We start from the raw sequence: 22,008 nt of genomic DNA on the forward strand, positions 1-22,008 counted from the left end.
CCACTTCAGGGGCACATCACCATAGACATCACCATAGGCTTTCCAAAAAAAGCATCCCTGACCCCCCCCCCCGCCTAGACCACAGCAGCCCCCACCCCAGCCAGAAAGGCATGGAGATCCAGGAGCTTAGTGAGAGCCCTTTGCCATCAGGCCTCACCCTCGCTCCCATCACTCCTACCTAATTACATTCGGGAAGTACAGACCGTTCCCCTGGTGGGAGAAAGGGGAGCCAACGTTCCCTCCCGAAAAACTGACCGAAGCTAAAGCTGCCCCAATCCAGGCCAGAAGGCCAGAGTCCCCTCCCCTGGCGCCGACCAGTGGTTCTCCATCCCCATCAGAAGGCTTCCCTTTCGGCTACCAACCGCTCCGGGTTACCTTCACACCAGCAGGCTTTGCATAGCAACCGCCACCCCTGCTCCACCTCGCCGTAGAACAGGGACGGAAGCAAGCACCACCTCCTGGTAACTGATATGAACAGATACTACACTTGATCTTAGCCAAAAGGCAGAGAAGTGATACAACTGGCAGTAAACTCTTGAAGTCGTTTTTTTTTATTTTGGCTAGAGTAACATAGGGTTATAACTCCTGTCAGTTTTTTTTGTCATCTGTCTCATTAGGGAGATTTTCCTTCACTTCCAGTCCCATAGCTGAAACAGGAAACAAGAGGAAATCAATACAAATCCCTTGGAAGATTTCCCTTCTATTATTTTTCTGGGGACAACCCAACATTTGCCAATTTCTTTTACCTTCACTTTTAATAATAATGGTAAACAGGACAAATAGGGAGAGTGAATTCCCCCAATAGGAGAATGGACAGCAATAAAAACTGGCTGGTGTCCTAATCCCTCTCTGCTCCATCCAAAATAATTAAAAAATGTTTTGCCTTTAGTCATAATCTTGTAGCCAATAGCTGGCTAGGTTGCCAGTGTTATCAGGGGACACTCTACATCGTCTACCACAGATCTGCCTTGTCACATCCTGAATGCAGAGTAAGTGAAAACTTACAGAAGAATGGAGGATCTTGGGGCATGTAGTCCAAAGAGCTCAAATCTACATTGACCTGGATTGTTGTGGACCACAAGTTCAAGCCGACTGGAGGAAGAGAACAGAATTCTGGAAGAGGTAATAAATAGCCTGTGTTGGGGAGGAGTCAGTCTCTTGGGACCGTGATGTGAAAGCAGTGACTTGGAAAGTTGGGAGAGCACGGGCTGTTCTGTGGCCTGTGCAGAGAGTGAGAGAGTCACTGCGAACAAGTGCGGGTGCACCTGCTGTCAGCAACATCCGATTGTCGGGTTACAACTGAGAGGTCACCCTCTTCACCTGCATCACAGATCCAGCTGGACTGCAGCATGGAGTGAGGTGGGGGTTGAGCGCTGTCCCTTGAGCCCAGATTCTGCAGAGGCCTGTAGCTCCACGCCATTTCTCTTGAGTGGAATATCACTGGGATTGGTCAGCGGGCACATGCCCATCCTCTTTACATCCAAGGAAACTGCACACAGACACCATTGCCTTATTCACTTTACAAAGCCCTGTGTGGAGAAACTTACAACTATTTGTTTCTACACTGATGGAATGTTGTATTTAAACTTGCCAAGTCACACTGGGCACGTTCAAAAGCTAGCTGAAGACATACAACTTCTATTGCAAAGGATCAAAGGACTCAAAGGACTACTATATATCCCCCCCCCCCCCCCCACAAGGGACAGGGGCATTGGTGCCTAGGCCTGTAGCAACCAGGAACTCTCTCTATCAGAGACCAGGGTCAAAGACTCTAGAAGTTGCTCACTGAATTGCAATTAGTGATTGTGATTTTATTGGGGCTGTGACGTCAGGAGGTTAAAGTGAGTAGTCTGACTCAAGCTTGGTCATTCTCATACCCTTTTCTTGCCTGCAACCACAGACCTTGTTTGTTAAGCTTGCTAATTTATTGCACCCCAAGGGACTTTGTTAATCATTCATTTGCTTGTTCATATAAAGAGCATAACAATACCCTTATTTCTCTTACCTGACCCATTTGCTGTTGATTCTTTTTACTTCAAAACCTTAAGTAAAACTTACTTTGATTCCTGTGAAATTACCGGTACTGTTAAATTTCTAACATTATATGGTCATCATTACAAGCTGTCAGATTTGTTGCACCCAGTACACGTGAGGTTGTTAGCCATCCAGAAGATGAGTGAGATTGGAGTGAGCTTGGGTGTCCTTCAAACCCACTACTTTTTTTTACTCCAGTTAACTTAAGGCTGGACCATTCTCATCCTGCAGCTTGCATGAGGTGCGGGGCAGGAATGACTTAGCCTGCAGCACATTGAAGTAAAAAAAAGATAAAGTATGAAAAAAAAAAGAAAAACACACATTAACACACCCTTTTAGTGTACATAGGCCCTAAAAAGGTCATTGACACCATGCATTTCTTTTATGGAAAGAAATGTAACGTGTGACAGGGGTCAGCTGCAACTTCCCTACCAAAAAATGTGATTTCATGTCTCCTGAGGCACATCCACAGCTGGTGCCAGTTAAATGAAAGATAAAATATTTAAATTAAATCATTTAAAAAATCAAATATAAACAATTCACCTATTATGATGTAACCATTGCAATCAGTGGGTGTTACTAGTTATTAAGCTTTGGTCTCCACAATTAGCCCATCCAGTAAGCCACACTGTCCCTTGGGATATTTAGCACAGGAGTGTAAATGCATGTCACTGGGGTGTGACAAGTGTGCCCCTCTAATCTTCTTCCACAGCCTGACCATAACTAGGAACCTATGATGCCATCAGGATCATGTGACCACAACTTTGATATACAGGCCAAAAAAAAAAAAGATAATTATCAGGGGTAGAGAGGAAGAGTCAAGGGTATAAACCAGTATCATTGAGATATGCTCTAAATCTGAGAAAAAAAAGCCTTACAGAGAGGCTTCCTCAGCATTGCAAGAGTTAAATCCTCCTTTCTTTTAGGTGGAACAAAAAAAAGCAACTATGGTTACCTTATCCCTTGTACACTGGGGCTCTTCTCCTCTCTCCAGTGCTCTGGGATATTGGCAGCCATTACATACAATGCAATATTGTTGGTCCTATATTGTACTTGAGGATGTCAGAGTGCCTGAAACCAACAGCGCGGTGAAGGCAAGCGATTTGGGGTTTGTACAGCTGGGAGGAAGCCTTCAGGAGTTAGGAATAAGGTAAGTATATTTGCTTTGTTCCCCTAGACAAAAATGAGAGTGTAAAAAGATTCAAAAGTTCATTTTTCTCATGCAGTTCAATTTGAAGTCAAATTTAAGAAGTTACTTTTATTGTAAAGATGTTGTTGGGTATAAAGCTCTAAATTAAGAAATAGGTTATCAGTGAGCTGTTAGCTGTGAGGAAATATCACTAATAATATACACATTTAAAGTAAAACTATGATTAAGCTAAAGAAATTACGTGTGATGTAGGCATACCAGTAAGACTGGGCTGTCTGGAACATTATGTAAATGCCTGTTGATCCCATCAGTAGAACTATTGAATGAACACATTCCTTGATAGGTTGACAATGTTCTTCCTTCTGAAGGAAGTATTGTAACCCATTTCTGATGTAGCTGCTGGTAGCCTGGAACCATTTATAGCCCCATTAGTGAATAGCCACACATACAGAAGCTCTGTCCACAGCCCTTTAGATTGACAGCACATGGCTCTATCTGCACCAGTTTACCAAAATTTGGCAAAAATCCCGCTTAGTGATTCCCATTCCTCCAGCACTGGGGTCAACTTTAAAGTAGAGCTAAAGGCAAAACTTTTATTTTTAGTTTTGGATAGAGTGCAGAAGGATTAGATCACTTGCCAGGTTTTATTGCTATCTGTGCCCCCATTAAGGAGATTCACTCTCTTTTTGTCCTGTTTACCATTATCATTGAAAGTGAAAGTAAAAGAAAATCCCAAATTTTGGGTTTTGCCCCAGAAAAGTAATAGAGGGGAAATCTTCCAATGGGGACACTAGTTCTGGCCCCCTGGGGGTCCCCAAAGAATTCCCTTAATTTGACAGGGATTTCGTCTCACTTCCTGTTTAGCTATGGGATAGGAGTTTAAAGCGGAGGTCCACCCTAAAGTGGACCTTCCGCTCATCGGAACCCTCCCCCCCTCCGGTGCCACAATCGGCACCTTTCAGGGGGGAGGGGGTGCAGTTACCTGGATAATCCAGGTAACTGCACCCAGTTCCGGGATAGCTCTCTGCGGAAAGGGGCGTAACTTACGCCCCTTTCCGCAAGTGCCCGCCCCTTCCCGCAAGTGCCCCGCTGCCTGCTGGGAAACACACAGCTCCCAGAGGCAGCGGGGAGCGTCCTTATTGCGCAGCGCGACTCGCGCATGCGCAGTAGGGAACCGGGAAATGAAGCCGAAAGGCTCCATTTCCTGATTCCCATACCCAAGATGGCGGCGGCAGGACCCGACAGATGACCTAGCGATCGGCTTCGGGTGCCGACATCGCGGGCGCGCTGGACAGGTAAGTGTCACTATTTTAAAAGTCAGCAGCTACAGTATTTGTAGCTGCTGGCTTTTAAAAAAAAAAAAAAAAACGCGGAGTCCCGTTGGACTCCCGCTTTAAGGTAAAGTTCTGCAATTTCTGCAATGGCAAAAAAAAATAAAAAATATATGACAGAGGTTATACCCTCCCGTACTCTATCCAAAATGAAAAAACAAAAAAAATTGGCCTATAGTTATCCTTTAACTTTTGGATACAAAGAAAATGTACATCTGCTTGCAGACAAAACTATGAACTTTGTGTCCAACATCTTTCTTGTCACCCATAACATGGACAGTCTATCATCATTCAATATAATATACATTGAAAGTAAATTCATTAACTTCTGGATTTGATGGCATGCATCTATACATATTATAGTATATTATTCTGCTAACTTTAACTGATAAAACTCACCCTAGCAACATTTCTGTTGAATGTTTGAAGTGATCAGACTTTTTATTTTTATTTTCTACAGTCCACTACAACATATTAATCAGCTTTCTTATTAAAAGCACGCATCCACATTTGGAAAACACATATCAAACCTGTTTACATCTATTGATGTTTCCAGCCAAGAGATAGATGATGTGTGGCTGTATTTGTTGCGTAAAGTTATCAGTTTTATCTTGGCAGAATACAAATAATTTGATGATACACATTAGAGGTCCTGCCTAGATTTCTTTAGATAGGAGTAAAAAAAATAGCTACTGCATAGTGTTCTACTAGTGTTGGCCAAAGTATTAAATATTGCATACTGTGACTACACATCTTCACAAATATATCAAGGGAACAAATATAAAAAGTATCTATAATGCCATGTACACACGACAGGACTTTCCGGCAGACTAGGTCAGACGGAATCAGTCCGTCAGACAATCCGATCGTGTGTGGGCTAATCTGATCGTTTTTCATCTAAAAAAAATCAGATGGACCTAGAAATAGAACATGTTTTAAATTTGACTCAATTCCTATCCGGAAAACTGTTCGTCTGTATGCTGGTCCGACGGACTAAATATGAAGCAAGGGAAGCTATTGGCTACTGGATATTAAACTTCCCTTTTTAGTCCTGTCTTACGTCATCACGTTCAAAACAAATGGACTTTTGAATGGACTTAGTCTGTTAGTGTGTGGCCAAGTCTGTTCGTTTGGAAAGTCCGTCGGAACTCCGCCGAAAGTCCGTCAGACCTAGTCTGCTGGAAAGTCCAGTCGTATGTACGCTGCATAAGGGTGCACTGAAACTGGCACTTTTAAACGATAACAGGTAACATAATTCATAACATAATTCATCACCTTGGGCAAGTTTGTTTGTGTAATGTGAGTGCTGTGAACTGTGCTCGGGATAGGTTAAAAAGAAAGTATGGGTTTTGAAAAACCAAGTATCCATACTCACCTAGGTTGATGCAGCTGTGATCTAACACTGCATCTGTCCCTTGCCATCTCTATACCGAGAACTGAGTGATCAAAGACCACTGATTGCTCAATTCTCGGTCTTCCACGAGCAGACACCAGGTGACTTTCAGCTCTCTGCTCTGCCCCTCCAGTGCTCACTTGAACACTGAGCTGTGAAGAGGGCGGAATCAGAAGGCTCAGGCTCTCAGTGGGATGCTGAGAAGCTGAGCAAGCTGCTGGTCAGGCATCTGGGTGGATCTCAGCATTAAAGTTGGAATCCCTCCAGAGTCTGGATGGGCTTTAGCCTGCTGTCTGCTGAAAATGGGTCACAGGAGTGCAGAGCGAAGTGCACTCCTGTGACCTACAGGAAAAGTAGCGCCAAAAGACCTTTGGCTCAACTTCTCCTTTAAGCATGCATTCTATGCTCCTGTTTACAGAAGCAGAGACCACTAGCCTGGTTAATAGCAGTGATCGTGTAAGTGTGCCTGGAAACACTTCCTTATAGTCCATGCAGAACAGAGGGGGAGTGTGTGTGTGGAAATTATTCTTGAGTATGCTTCAGTTAAAACGGTCCCAATGAGTGCATCACCTAAAGCCGGATTTTGAATAGAGTCAGGCATGAATAAAATTGTTAATTTTTTACCCATCTATGATTTCCCTTCACTTCCTGTCTTGCAGACTCTATAGAAAGTCAAGGAAATAGCTCCATAGTCAGGGAATGCATTCTCATGCTCATACACACGATCAGATAATCATACGACTTATCGTTTGCATTTTGTTGCATAATATTAATATCAAATTCAACTGTGCATTTTGCGCTCTACAAAATGTACAATTTTTTTCGTACGATTCTGGAAAACCTTCCTGTTTGCATAGCTACGGATCGGAAATTATGTCAAATACGTGTGACCCCTGTGTCTGCTACGCCTTTTGGCTATTTCCGTTCGTATTGTTCTCCCATCTCCTTCCGGTTATTTTCGTGTTTATGATCATGTGTGGTGCTTGTCTATGGATTTTTAGTGGACGCATACTGTACTGATTAAACTATTGTCGTTCGCTGGCCTATCGTCGAGCAAAGTTTTCGTGTTTGGCCCTTTGGATATTGTTGGATGAACTGTCGTGATCGGCTGTTGCAAGCTGCATACTAACGATCAGACTATGGTGCGATCAATCCGAAAGCGATTTTTATCATCAGATTATCTGATTATGTGTACGAGGCATAAGGAAGCGTTTTTTTCAGAACAAGTGTCCCCATTGGAAGATTTACTTTCTATTTCTGTGCAGAGGGATTTTGAAGATTTTAGCTGGTGGTTTCTCCTTACTACAGCAGTGATCGGTGGCAGTAGACGAGGCAAGCATAACATTTTTTTTTTTTTTTTTGCAGGGAACAATTTATGTTATACATTTATTTTAGTGCAAGAGTTGCTTTAACTATATGCTAAACCAAGTATACACACAAACACATAACAGGAAACACAATAACTGGCTGTTAGATGTTGGGTTGATTTTTAGCTGATTAATAAAGTTTATGTTCGTGTATTTAAAAGATTTGTCAGGATAAATATTCTGTGGCAAGGGTTACACCTTTTTCCTGTGGTGCACTAACAGCAGCAATTTTTTTGACCCAGTACCTACAGACCACAAGGTACACATCCTTAGGAATAAACAATTTGTGTGAATTACACCAAGGTATCTTCTTTGAGGTCAGTTTATCTGTGGTTCTTTGAACATCTTCACAGTAAATCTCATGGTCGAGCATGACAAATAAGGGAATCAAGCCGTTTCATCTTACTGGAATTATGTTGAACACACCACAAGGTACATATTCATGTCAAATGCTATTCTGCCCACTCATCTGTAGTGATTCAAGCCTCAGATAGAAATGTGCTGGAGTGCTATAAAGTTTACCACTATTAACCTTTGGGCCATTGAGTATGCATTTTCTGAATTGATAAGTACTGCTTTACCATGTGGCAATCATAAGACAATACTGGGATTAGCCTGTCTGAATATTCAACACTCATCAGTGGCATCACTGGGGGGGGGGAGGGGGGCAGAGGGGGCCATGGCCCACCAACATTATACTGTGCCCCCCCAATTTAAAAGCCCTTTTTGTGCAGGGGGTGCTGATGCCGGGTGCCGATCCCCCCCCGCACATTCCATCAGCCGCTGCTGCCACAGGACACAGGGCCGTGGCACCAAAACTGGCAGGCTCTGTGAAGGAAAACAGACATAGCCACAGCTGTGGGGGATTTCCATCTCTTCTTCTCCTCCTCGAGCAGCTCTCATTCACCTGGCCAGCAATGCCCGCTCCTATTGGCCATATTCATGGCCAATAGGAAATTAACAGCCAGAGGTTTGTGAGACATGTAGTCCCAGATACCAGCGGGCCCAGGGCTATTCCCTGGGAGTGGACTGCAGCCCCCAGCATGCCAAGTTAGAGGGGGAAGAGAAGGAGGGGAGAGAGTACTGGGGGAGGAGAAGAGGGACCATGAGGCTGTTGGATGGAAGGAGCCAAAGAGAAAGTGGCAGTTATTCTATTATATATACCCCAAGGTAAGAACTTACCTCCAGGTGGGGGGAGGGAGGGGGATGAAGGCTTCCATAGAGGGACAGGACCCTATCACTGGTGTGACTGTGTAACCCCTCCACCTGGCTACTTCACTCTGTCCTCCCCTCCACCTGGCTGCATCCACTCAGTCCTCCCCTCCACCTGGTGCATCCACCCTGTCCTCCCCTCTACCTGGTGCATCCACCTTTCCTCCCCTCCACCTGACTGCTCCACTCTGTCCTCCCCTCCACCTGGTGCATCCACCCTGTCCTCCCCTCTACCTGGTGCATCCACCTTTCCTCCCCTCCACCTGACTGCTCCACTCTGTCCTCCCCTCTACCTGGTGCATCCACCTTTCCTCCCCTCCACCTGACTGCTCCACTCTGTCCTCCCCTCTACCTGGTGCATCCACCTTTCCTCCCCTCCACCTGACTGCTCCACTCTGTCCTCCCCTCTACCTGGTGCATCCACCTTTCCTCCCCTCCACCTGGCTGCATCCACCTTTCCTCCCCTCCACCTGACTGCTCCACTCTGTCCTCAGAGAAAGACATACAACATCTGTGTTCCCTGAACTCAGCCCGATATCTGCGAGATGGACCAGAGGGGCTCTTTACATCTTGCTCTTGTGAATGGAATAAATAGTGCATTAAAATACTACACTCAGGTTGGCACTTCCAATTTCTTTCTTCATTTGCATTTGCAGACTGAGCTTTTCTCTGAGAACGGCTGTCACCTTTTTTTTTTTTTTTTTTTCTCCATTTAGACTTATGGACCCCCCCCCCCCCTTCATCATAGTTGTGCCACCCCAATGAATTGCATCATTATCATTATTTATTGTTACCATCCACAAGACTGTTTATTGTATATTGTGTATGATTACTCCTCTGTTTATTTTGTATGTTGTGCCAGCCTTTTATCTTCTCCAATCTGTCCATCCCCTCCCCCCTCCTTCTTTCAACAGTAGATTTCCTCTTGCCACTCTTCCATAAAGGCCAGATCTGCAGCTCCTCCAGAGTTACCATGGGCCTCTTGGATGCTTCTCCAATGAATGCTCTCCTTGCCCGATATGTCAGTTTAGGTGGAGGGCCATGTCTTGGTAGGTTTGCAGTTGTGCCATACTCTTTCCATTTTCTGATGATGGATTGAAAAGTGCTCCATGAGATGTTCAAAGCTTGGGATATTTTTTTATAACCTAACCCTGCTTTAAACTTCTCTACAACTTTATCCTTGACCTGTCTGGTGTGCTCCTTGGCCTTCATGATGCTTCATGATCCTCTAACAAACTTCTGAGGGCTTCACAGAACAGTTTTATTTATACTGAGATTAAATTACACACAGGTGGACTCTATTTACTAATTAGGTGACTTCTGAAGGGGACTGAATACAAATGCACGCCATGTTTTTTACATATTTATTTGTAAAAAAAAATATCATTTTCCCTCCACTTCATAATTATGTGCCACTTTGTGTTGGTCTATCACATAAAATCCCATTAAAATAGATTTACGTTTTTGGTTGTAATGTGACAATGTGTGTGTGTGTGTGTGTGTGTGTGTAATAAATATAAATATATATATATATATATATATATATATATATATATATATATATATATATATAGTAACATCAGGGGTTGTTTTAGCTTAAGGGTAGAGCTTACCAGTGAGCTGAGTCCACGCCAGATATGCCGTTTTAAGGGCTTGTAGGCCCACTTTTATTAAAGAGAGAAAATGTCTGATAACAGAAGAGTTGCCCACACAGCGATTTCAGCTCTCCACAGCAACAATGTAAGTAAAACGAAAAATACCAAGCCACCTGGCTCAGTCTCTTTAGCAGCACTGCTGCTCAGGCTTATACTTCATCCCTCTCGGCTTTATAACAGAGTTCCTGTACACCCAGTACCTCAGCACTGTTTTCCAGCTTCCTTTTTCAGCCCACAGGCTTGAACCCTCTGTCTGCTCTGACAGACCGACCTGTGCAGACATGCACACTTCTCCATTGCTTGCCTGGACTCCTCGGGAGGGTGGAGCCCAGAACCATGGTCAGGTGTCTACAAATAGCCCAGCACACACCTGACCAGTCAGTATGCTGGTGGATCTCAAAACCTGGACCCAGCACTAAGGATTTCATCCCACCCGGATTGCTATGAAATCCCCAGGCTCCAGATCCCAAAACGGGTTTTAGTAAACAATGAGAAAACTGAAAAGCCAATTTCCTCCCAAATAAGCAAATAAACTGGAGCCCCTCAACCTGCCTGGTTGAGAATCCTCTGTCCAAACACTGCTGGGGTACCTCACTACCACAATATATTTATATATATATATATATATATATATATATATATATATATATATATACACACACACACATATATATATATACACATATACATATATATATATATATATATATATATATATATATATATATATATATATATATATACACATACACACACACACACACACACATTATATATAATTTAATTATATAGTTGCACCCCCTACATTTGTCTCTGTCCCCCATATGCCCCTTAAATATGAAAGCTGTGCTTGCAAGCATAATCATATTGAAACAGGAAAGAACATCCCAAAATTAAGTGAGGTCTAAACAGAAGTGGTTTGTCAAGATGGAAGTGAAAGATCATGACTGGTCTACAGAGAACCCTGAACATAAATTCAAACATTTATTTTATGGGGAACATCTAGAAATGTTAACTGTGCCTAAGCAGCATTTAGTAAAATCTTCCTTTTTATGATTCCTCAATAGAAAATATAAGTTCCTCTATTTTGCCTTGGCACTTTTGTATATCTGCAGTGTGAGATCATCTAAATAACTTCTGCTTGTGACTGCTAGTTCCATTAGATATAGAATGAGATTTGGTGAGCTCACTACTGTAGTGCTCATTGTTTTTCTGCTGAAGAAAAACCTGAAGTACAAGGATTTTCTACTCCATCTAGTCTGCAGCCAATCCGGTTCAGTCCCAGCATCAGCTGTCAGTGGTGGCTTCAGTCTGGAGCAGTGGAGCCCTCCCCCCATGCAGTCAAAAAAAAATAAAATAAAAGTAAATAAAAAAAAAAATATTTAAACATGTCCCTTTAAAAAAAATATATATATATTTTTTTTTTAAATGTCCCTATGTGCACTGTATCCTGGCGCTGGGCGCCACCCACAGTGCAATATGGGAAGCGCCACGTCTATGCAATCACAAGATTGCAGACAAGGCACTTCATTTGCCCAAAAAAACGATCTGTGGCGCAGCTGATCGCGCCACAGCTTCCGGCGTGATGGTCTGGCCGGGCGAGGGCATAGACTTGCTCTTTGAGTAACATGGGCAGCGCTTCCGACGTCAGCGGCCCACCCCCCAACCTTAATTCTTTTTCTTCTTCCTCTTGGCAGCAAGATTAATTGCTATTTTGGGCGCCCCCCCCGTGATCGGCAGCATGCCAATTCCCCCCCCCCCACCCGCTCAACATGATTCAAAAGTAAAACTTATTCTTGGTGGTTGGCGGCATACCAAAAAACAACACCCCCCCGCACAACAAGATTAAAAAGTAATCGGTGGCATACCGAAGCCCCCCCCCCCCCACAGTTATTAATTGTGATGAATTAATTGTTAGTTTACAGCCCCCCCCCTCACAGTCTCATTCTCTTCTGCTTAGACAGTGGTTGGTGGTTCTTGATGAACAGTGCTCATATAGTGACATGTGAATGCTGTTCTGCAGAAGAGTACTGTAAGTCCAGGCAAGTGTGATGAAGCACCCAGATATGCAGATATGTGCAATTTACAGGTTGCAGAATGCAGATATGTGCGATTTACAGAATGCAGATATGTGCGATTTACAGGTTGCAGTTATGTGCGATTTACAGGTTGCAGTTATGTGCGATTTACAGAATGCAGATATGTGCGACTTACAGAATGCAGATATGTGTGATTTATAGGTTGCAGATATGTGCAATTTACAGGTTGCTGAATGCAGTTATGTGTGATTTACAGTTTGCAGAATGCAGTTATGTGCGATTTACAGAATGCAGATATGTTCAATTTACAGGTTGCAGAATGCAGATATGTGTGATTTACAGGTTGCAGAATGCAGTTATGTGCGATTTACAGAATGCAGATATGTTCAATTTACAGGTTGCAGAATGCAGATATGTGAGATTTACAGGTTGAAGAATGCAGATATGTGTGATTTACAGGTTGCAGATATGTGCAAATACAGGTTTCTGAATGCAGTTATGTGCGATTTACAGTTTGCAGAATGCAGTTATGTGCGATTTACATAATGCAGATATGTGCAATTTACAGGTTTCAGAATGCAGATATGTGTGATTTACAGGTTTCTTTACTAGAGCCCTGTGTATAATGTGCAGCCTGGTATATGAAGTGCAGAGCCCTGTCTATAATGTACAGCCTTGTATATGATGTGCAGAGCCCGGTGTATAATGTGCAGCCTGGTATATGATGTTGATACTATAAGGGGTGTGGCTCGTGAGAAGTGAGAGGGGCCAAATCTAGAGGAGTGGGGTCTTGTGCCCCCCATCCTAAAATTTCACCAGCCGCCACTGGTCTGGAGGTGGGTGCATGAGAGGCAGCCAACAACAGAAGTCCCATAGTAAGTCTATAGGTGACGTCACTTCCCGGCCATTTCAGAGCCGTTGTCGGTCCTCTCATGCACACAGCTTCCCTTGAGTACACACGACTGGAAATTCTGCCAGCAAAAGTCCGATGTGAGCTTTTGGTTGGAAATTCTGACTGTGTATGCTCCATCAGACTTTTGCTGGCGGAAATTCCCTCCAGCAGAAGATTGGAAGCAGGTTCTCAATTTTTCAGTCGGAAAGAGTTTCCGATCGCAAATTCCGATCGTCTGTACCAATTCCGATGCGCAAAATTCCTACGCATGTTTGGAAACAATTCGACGCATGCTCTGAAGCATTGAACTTAATTTTTTGTCATAGTGTTGTACGTCACCGCGTTCTTGATGGTCGAAAGTTCAGAGAACTTTTGTGTGACCTTGTGTGTGCAAGCCAAGCTTGAGCGGAATTCATCCAAGTTTTTTCTGTCGGAAAATCCGCTCGTGTGTACGGGGCATACGTTTGTTTTTGCCAGGACTTACACTTTATACATTCAACCACCACTCATCAGGGAGCACTTGTAACATGAGGAAGCTAAGCCCTTCTCAAATTTGACAAATAAACATAGCGCAGAACAAGGTATGGTGAGTCAATTATAGAGAGAAGATCAGTGGCATGGAGACTACAGGCAATCATTTGTCCTCTGCTTACCTTTACAGACAAAATTTAGGTCCTCTCAAATAGAACATATGTGGGATAATCTGCACTCTGAATGTGAGCCACAGCTTGCTCAACATTAGTGCCTAACCTCACCAAAGTTATTTTGGCTGAAAAAAAGTTCCAAACAACACTGTCCCAACATCTGCTTGAAAGCCTTCCAGTGGTGTAGCATGAGGAGGGCAGCCGGTGCTGTTGCCCTGGGAACAACATTTAGAGGGTGCGCAGAAAGGGTCAGCACCACCATAAAGCAGCCCAGGCAGCAGGCATGCATGAATGTTTTATGATGTGTTGATTTTAACATGTATCACCAATAAATTCTGTTTTTATTTATATTATTATTGTTGTTAATCGGACCCTCTAAGACACATTTAAAATCCCATAACCTTTTCCTCCTGCTGCATTGAAGGTTCTTTTTGCAGTAGTTTCAGAAATTATACAAAAATGCTACAATTCTTACAGGCCAAATACCTTTAGAAGAATAAATATTTCTAAAACGATTTCCAGAGTTGCCATTGGCCTAATGCTAATTTCAGACCAGATAACATTACAATATTTTGTTTTACAGATGTATAGTCAAAGCTTTTTTTGGTCATACTTCTCATATGATTTACAGGAGTGCAGTTCGTTCTGTAATTCTGTGACCCATTTTCAGCCAACAGCGGGAGGAAGACTGATGTCTGCTTATGTCATTCAGCTGGTCCAGGCTTGGGAAAGATCCACCCAGTTCTCTGGACTGGCACCAGGCTCTCTGCTCAGAACGGAGGTGGGAACTGAGTGATCAGCAGGGTTTGATCACTCACTTCTCAATACAGTGCCAGCAGGGGACATATACAGCATTGGATCGATGCTGCATCCACCTAGGTGAGTATAAATAGTTGTTGTTTTTTTAAATCCCAAACTTCTCTTTTAACCACTTTCAGACCGGACCAATTTGCTGGTCAAAGACCAGACCACTTTTTGCGATTCGGCACTGCGTCGCTATAACTGACAATTGCGCGGTCGTGCGACGTGGCTCCCAAACAAAATTTACGTCCTTTTTTTCACACAACTAGAGCTTTCTTTTGGTGGTATTTGATCACCCCTGCGGTTTTTATTTTTTGCGCTATAAACAAAAATAGAGCGACAATTTTGAAAAAAACGCATTATTTTTTACTTTTTGTTATAATAAATATCCCCCAAAAATATATAAAAAAACATTTTTTTCCCTCAGTTTAGGCCGATACGTATTATTCTACATATTTTTGGTAAAAAAAAATCGCAATAAGCGATTATTGATTGGTTTGCGCAAAAGTTATAGCGTTTACAAAATAGGGATAGTTTTATAGCATTTTTATTAATAATTTTTTTTTTTTTTTTACTAGTAATGGCGGCGATCAGCGATTTTTCTTGTGACTGCGACATTGTGGAGGACCCATCGGACATTTTTGACACATTTTTGGGACCATTGTCATTTATACAGTAATCACTGCTATATAAATGCAGTGATTCCTGTGTAAATTACACTGGCAGTGAAGGGGTTAACCAGTGGGTGGCAGTGTAGGGGTTAAGTGTTCCTAGGGGTGTGTTACTAACTGTGGGGGGGTTGGGCTTTCATTTAGTGAACACTGATCTCTGCTCCAATCACATGGAGCAGAGATCAGCGTCACTAGTTGCTAGGCAGAATGGAGAAATGCCGTTTACTCGGCATTTCCTCCATTCGGCCGCTCCGTGAGACGATCGCGGGGATGCCCGCGGCGATGCCCGCGGCGATCGAGTCCGCGGGTCCCGCGACCGGACTCACGGGGGTCCCGACCAGCGCGGGAGCGCGCCGCCAGCGGCGCGCTCCCGATGGCAGGGCGGCATTGAATATTGGATGTACCTGTACGCCAATATGCCTGCCCGTGCCATTCTGTCAACGTACATCGTCGTGCGCTGGTCGGTAAGTGGTTAAAGTGATAGTATTGCAGCTTACTGGTCCTCAGATGTGGTGGCTGCATTCGTTTACTTTCTTTCCTTTTCTCTATATTTTCTCCCTTTATTTTAACCTGGCTATCCTGCCATTAACACACTTCCTGTCCTTGGAACAGGAAGGAACAACCTTACTAAGCAGAATTGTCATCCTAAGACAGGAAGTGTGTGAACACTACACAACTTTACACTCTCTTCTCCATAGCAGGGGAGAGGTGGGGGAGCATCCATCCCATTTTGCTCTGATTCGTCAGAGGACCTATGAGCAGTGCATCTGTGAGAAAGGGCCTCTGCCAGACCTAATATCCTGGTGGTCTGAAGACTTTCACTTTACTTAATGTGTATTATATTTGATATTGTCTGCAAATAAAAACAATGAACAATATACAGTACCTTGAAAAAGTATTCATACCCCTTGAAATTTTCCACGTTTTGTCATGTTACAACCAAAAACGTAAATGTATTTTATTGAGATTTTATGAGACACAACACAACACAAAGTGGCACATCATTTTGAAGTGGAAGCAAAATGATAAATGGTTTTACATTTTTTTTACAATTAAATATGTAAAAAGTGTTGCGTGCATTTGTATTCAGCCCCCCTGAGTCAATACTTTATAGAACCACCTTTCACTTTCTTTTTGAGGATGTTTCTACCAGCTTTGCACATCTAGAGAGTGACATTTTTGCCCATTTGTCTTAGCAAAATAGCTCAAGCTCTGTCAGATTGGATCGAGAACATCTGTGAACAGCAATTTTCAAGTCTTTCCACAGATTCTCAGTTGGATTTAGGTCCAGATTTCGGTCCATTCTAACACGTGAATGTGCTTTGATCGAATCCATTCAATTATAGCTCTGGCTGTATGTTTAGAGTCGTTGTCCTGCTGGAAGGTGAACCTCTGCCCCAGTCTCAAGTCTTTTGCAGACTCTAAGCCCTTGTACACACACGGTGGGACATTCCGACGGAAAATGTCCGATCGGACCGTGTTGTCGGATAATCCGACCGTGTGTGGGCTCCATCGGACTGTTTCCATCGGAATATCCGACCGACAAAGTTTTAGAGCTGGGCTATAAAATTTTCCGATAACATGGTCTGATCGGACTGTGTCCGATCGTTAGTAGAGAATTCCGATCGGACAAAGTTCCACGCATGCTCAGATCAAATTACAAGACCAAAGCTATTGGCTACTAGCCTGAACGTAGTCCAGTCGTAAGGAAATAACGTCATCACATTCTGAACGATCGGATTTCCTGACAACTTTGTCCGACCGTATGTATGCAACACCAGTTTCGGACAAAATCTGACGGATTTTGTTGTCGGAATGTCCGACCGTGTGTACAAGGGCTAAAAGGTTTTCTTCTAAGATTGCCCTGTATTTGGCTCCATCCACCTTCCCATGAACTCTGACCAGCTTCCCTGTCCCTGCTGAAAAATGCATCCCTACAACATGATGCTGCTACCACCATGTTTCACGTGAGGGTTCGCTGTTCAGGGTAATGTGCAATGTTAGTTTTCCACCACACATAGCATTCTGCTTTTAGGCCAAATATTTTTATTTTGGTCTCATCTGACCAGAGCACCTTCTTCCACATGTTTGCTGTGTCCCCCACATGGCTTCTTGCAAACTGCAAATGGGACTTCTTATGGCTTGGGGGCACTGGACAGAGAGGAGGTTTCATGGCTGCTCTGTGTAATTCCATTGCACAGAGCAGGTAAGTGTGGAGATGTTTGTTATTTTTTGTTTTTAATTTTTTTTACCTTTACAATCACTTTAAGCTTCAGGAAAGCATTAAGTAAACCTGTCATTTTAGGGTATCTATCTAAGTGGCAGCAAGTTTTGAAAGCAGGCATTTCAGGTATGTGCACACCCTTTCCCATCCCTGAGGAAGCTCAAGCTGATTGGGCAAAACATGTTGGTGGTCACGACACCACACGAGTGATGCTCTTAACTTCATGGATGACGCAGCTTGAGTGTTTGCACATGCCCACTGCACCAATGCAACTGGTTCAATCTTGGAAATGGGGCAATATGATGCTGACTCTACAGTGACTAGACCAGATGAATGGATACTGCTACAACTCCTGAGCGAGACCCAAGCAATTGATACCGCCAAGCTTCACTCTTGTCAACTGAGAGAGCTACCTTCTGCTCCGGCGATCCAGGAAACAGGACCATCCATACATTGTGGAGGGATGAGCAGACCCATTGGTCCTTAATTCTCTTACAGCATTGGTGCACGCTATATCTACTTTATATTCACTATCTGTGAACAACCTCTTGCTTTGCATAAGCAATACATGGAAAAACCCTTGTCACAACATGGCCCCATATTGATATTATACTGAGGATCATTGGGGTTACAGTTTACTTATCTGTATCAATTTATGCATAACTACTGGCAACCTGTTCCCCATCTACTGGCAGCTTATGATAGACTTATGGGGGATAAGTGTGACTTTATGTGTGCATATGCAATGTGTGTTCAGCTGCGCCATCAAAGACAATGTTGTCTTTTTAAACACAACTGAGGTGAAGGTGGTGGTGGAGATTTTTAACCCAGATTTTTGTAACTTTATATTTTTTTAATAAAGATTCCATGATAAAGCTGCATGGTGCCAGTGTAACATCCGTATTTTGGGGGTTCTTACCCCCAAATTTTTTTATGCTTATTTTGAGTTACTTTGAATCACACCTATAAAAGGTGAGTCAGCAATTACATGGGGTGTTGTTTTTGGCTAACTATAAAAAGCCAAACAGTGCCTAATAACTAAAATAAACTGAAATAAAGTGCCACGCTGTGCCAAACAATCCTAAAAAATCATTGCATACTAATAAAATTATTTCACTCATAACACCTGGAAATCCAACATTAAAAATCATGCAATAAATAAGGGCTGAAAAAAGTTCATTTAAAGTGCTGTGCAAATCTTCCACATGTGACTTGTTGAACAGATGGATCACCATAGATAGAAATAACTTAGCAAACCAATTAGAGCTTCAACCACCGCTGTACCACCTCATACGTGTTCCCCCCCAGTGGGTATAGGCTCACTTCAGGGAGTGTGACCCCTCAGGTAAGTTGGGTCAAAAAAGTGCCTGTGAGCCACTCCAGGGCTCAATAAGATGAATCCAGATCAGCTGGCTGCTGTGCTCCTCCAACTCCCCTCCTCATATGTCAGCATCAAGGTGCATAAGGGTATAAGAAACTCCAATAGTGCTGAATCCTTTTAATACTTAAAATATTTATTATAAAATGCACAGGGTAATCACATAATTCTGGTGCTTCCTGCACACCAGACCACCCTATGCGTGTTAACACAGAGTCACCTGTCTTCCCCAAAGAGACCCCCCCCCCCCGAGGAAGACACGTGACCCTGTGTCGACACGCATAGGGGAGGGTCAAGGGGAGAGAAGGCACCCAGTCTCTGGTGAGGAGTAGACAATCAGTCGGAAGTTAGTGGATGTGCGGCTCTTCGGGATACATATATACACTGCTTGAGAAAGTGTACAAATAATTCCACGCTGCCCTTTCTCACAAGCAGCTGACACAACAAATTAGATAAATGGAAAAGAATGGAAAGTAAATAGTGTAGCGCTACAATATATACATATATACACTGCTTGCCTGTCATAGTCTAGTGGGCTTTCTCTGAATGTATGTGCGTGTTCCTTCATATATTTTCTGGAAGCAACAGAGCCTCAAACCTCAGGGCATTATATAACTGGAAACCTGTAATGAGAAGTATGGAAGCTCAGAATGCTTACTTCTCTCTCTGAAAATACTAGTTCCTAATTTATTATGCCAATATAATGGCTTCAGTACATTTTGAAACACTGACTGAACAAGTGTACAGATTAGGTTGGTGTAATTGGTATCAGGCGAGTACTTGAGCACAAGTATCAGTACTCGCTCTTAAAAAAATTGTATCAGTGCATCCCTAGTGATAACACTCACTCACTGTGCTGTTACCATAAAGAAACAGCAATGTACCCATAGACAGGAGGCAACTCTATTTCCATAATATGGGGGGGGGTTGTTCTGTACCCCACAAATGTGGACTGAGCAGGGCTGTGAGCTCACTGGATTTTGACAGATACTTTTTGAACTTTTAACAAACACATCCAATACATATTTACAGACCAAAATGTTGCAAAAAGGATAGTTTCATTGTTAGATTGTACATACCATGGATATAAAAAGCCCACACATCCCTGTTAAAATGTCCGTTTTTTGTGATATAAAAAAATGAGACACAGATAAATCATTTCAGAACTTTTTAAATAAGTGTGCACACCCTCTTATAACTGGGGATGTAGCCGTGTTCAGACTTAAGTAATCACATTCAAACTCATTTTAAATAGGAGTCAGTACACACCTACTATCATTTAAAGTGTCTCTGAGTAACCCTAAATAAGGTTCAGCTGTTCTAGTAGGTCTTTTCTCTTTCCTGACATTTTCTAAAGCCGCGTACACACGTAGCCGTCTGTCCGACGTACTTAGTCTGGCGGACTTCCCGCCAGACTGTCCATCGGACTTTCTGAACGGGCTACTTGCCCACACACGGCACTTTTTCAGCGGACTAATACGGCGTACTAAGTCCGCCGTACTATCCGCCCTACTTTTGAAATGAACGGACTCGCCCACACACGCGGAGGAAAGTCCGCTCATTTCGAGCGCGTCTCCAGGTAGGCGGGGCCCGCGAAGGAGACGTCGCTGGCCCCGCCGCCTGGTATGGACTTAAAGGGGAACCCCAACGCCGGAAAAAAATCGGCTTGGGGGTCCCCCCAGGTCCACAACAGACCCTTGTCCGAGCACGCTACCTGGCAGGCCAGGAAAGGGGGGCGAGCGAGTGCGCCCCCTCCTGAGCCGTACCAGGCCACGTGCCCTCAACATGGGGGGTGCCTTGGGGAAAGGGGGGCCGCGCGGCCCCCCCACCCCAAAGCACCTTGTCCCCATGTTGATGAGGACAAGGGCCTCTTCCCGTCAACCCTAGCCGTTGGTTGTCGGGGTCTACGGGCGGGGGGCTTATCGGAATCCGGGAGCCCCCTTTAATAAGGGGGCCCCCGGATACCGGCCCCCCATCCTATGTGAATGAGTATGGGGTACAATGTACCCCTACCCATTCACCTGTAAAATAAAAGTACAAAAAAAACACAACACACGAGATAAAATACTTTATTGCACAGCTCCGGGGGTCTTCCGTCTTTGGGGGTCTTTTTGTACTTTTATTTTACAGGTGCATGGGTAGGGGTACATTGTACCCCATACTCATTCACATAGGGTGGGGGGCCGGTATCCGGGGGCCCCCTTATTAAAGGGGGCTCCCGGATTCCGATAAGCCCCCCGCCCGCAGACCCCGACAACCAACGGCCAGGGTTGTCGGGAAGAGGCCCTTGTCCTCATCAACATGGGGACAAGGCACCCCCCATGTTGAGGGCACACGGCCTGGTACGGCTCAGGAGGGGGGGGCATTGGGGTTCCCCTTTAAGTCCATACCAGGCGGCGGGGCCAGCGACGTCTCCTTCGCGGGCCCCGCCTACCTGGAGACCCGCTCGAAATGAGCGGACTTTTCTCCGAGCGGGAAAAGTCCGCTCATTTCAAAAGTACGGCGGACTGGCATACACACGGCCGGATTGTCTGCCGAAATGCGACACGGCATTCTAAGTCCGCCGTACTTTCGGGTCAAAAAAGTATGCCGGAGGCTACACACGGGGGGGATTGTCCGGCGGACTTGAGTTTGCCGGACTTTTCCACCCGCTTGTTTGATCGTGTGTACGCGGCATTAGTCGCATTCTACAGCAAAAGCCATGGTCCACAGAGAGATTACAAAGCATCAGAGGTTTCTTATTGTTAAAATGTATCAGTCAGGAGAAGGGTGCAAAAGAATTTCCAATGCATTAGATATGCCATGGAACACAATGAAGACAGTCATCATCAAGTGGTGAAAATATGGCACAACAGTGACATTACCAAGAACTGGATGTTCCTCCAAAATTGATGAAAAGACAATAAGAAAACTGGTCAGGGAGGCTGCAAAGAGGCATACAGCAGCAGTAAAGGAGCTGCAGGAATATCTGGCATGTATTGGCTGTGTGGTACATGTGACAACAATCTCCCGTATTCTTCATATGTCTGGGCTATGGGGTAGAGTGGAAGATGGAAGCCTTTTCTTACAAATAAAAACATCCAAGCCGGCTAAATCTTGCAAAAACACATCTGAAGTCTCACAAAAGCATGCGGGAAAATGTGTTATGGTCTGATAAAAACCAAGGTTGAACTTTTTGGCCATATTTCCAAAAGATTTGTTTGAAGCAGAAACAACA

General features: G+C 43.9%; 1 pseudogene; it reads right to left on the bottom strand.

The window, feature by feature from the left end:
• Positions 1-432: 432 nt before the first annotated feature.
• On the bottom strand, positions 433-517 carry LOC143928556 (U2 spliceosomal RNA; annotated as a pseudogene).
• Between the last annotated feature and the right edge of the window lie 21,491 nt (positions 518-22,008).

This window comes from Lithobates pipiens, unplaced genomic scaffold (genome assembly GCF_037356315.1).
Source record: "Lithobates pipiens isolate NorthernLeopardFrog02 unplaced genomic scaffold, aLitPip1_a1.2 Scaffold_23, whole genome shotgun sequence".
NCBI lineage: Eukaryota > Metazoa > Chordata > Amphibia > Anura > Ranidae > Lithobates > Lithobates pipiens.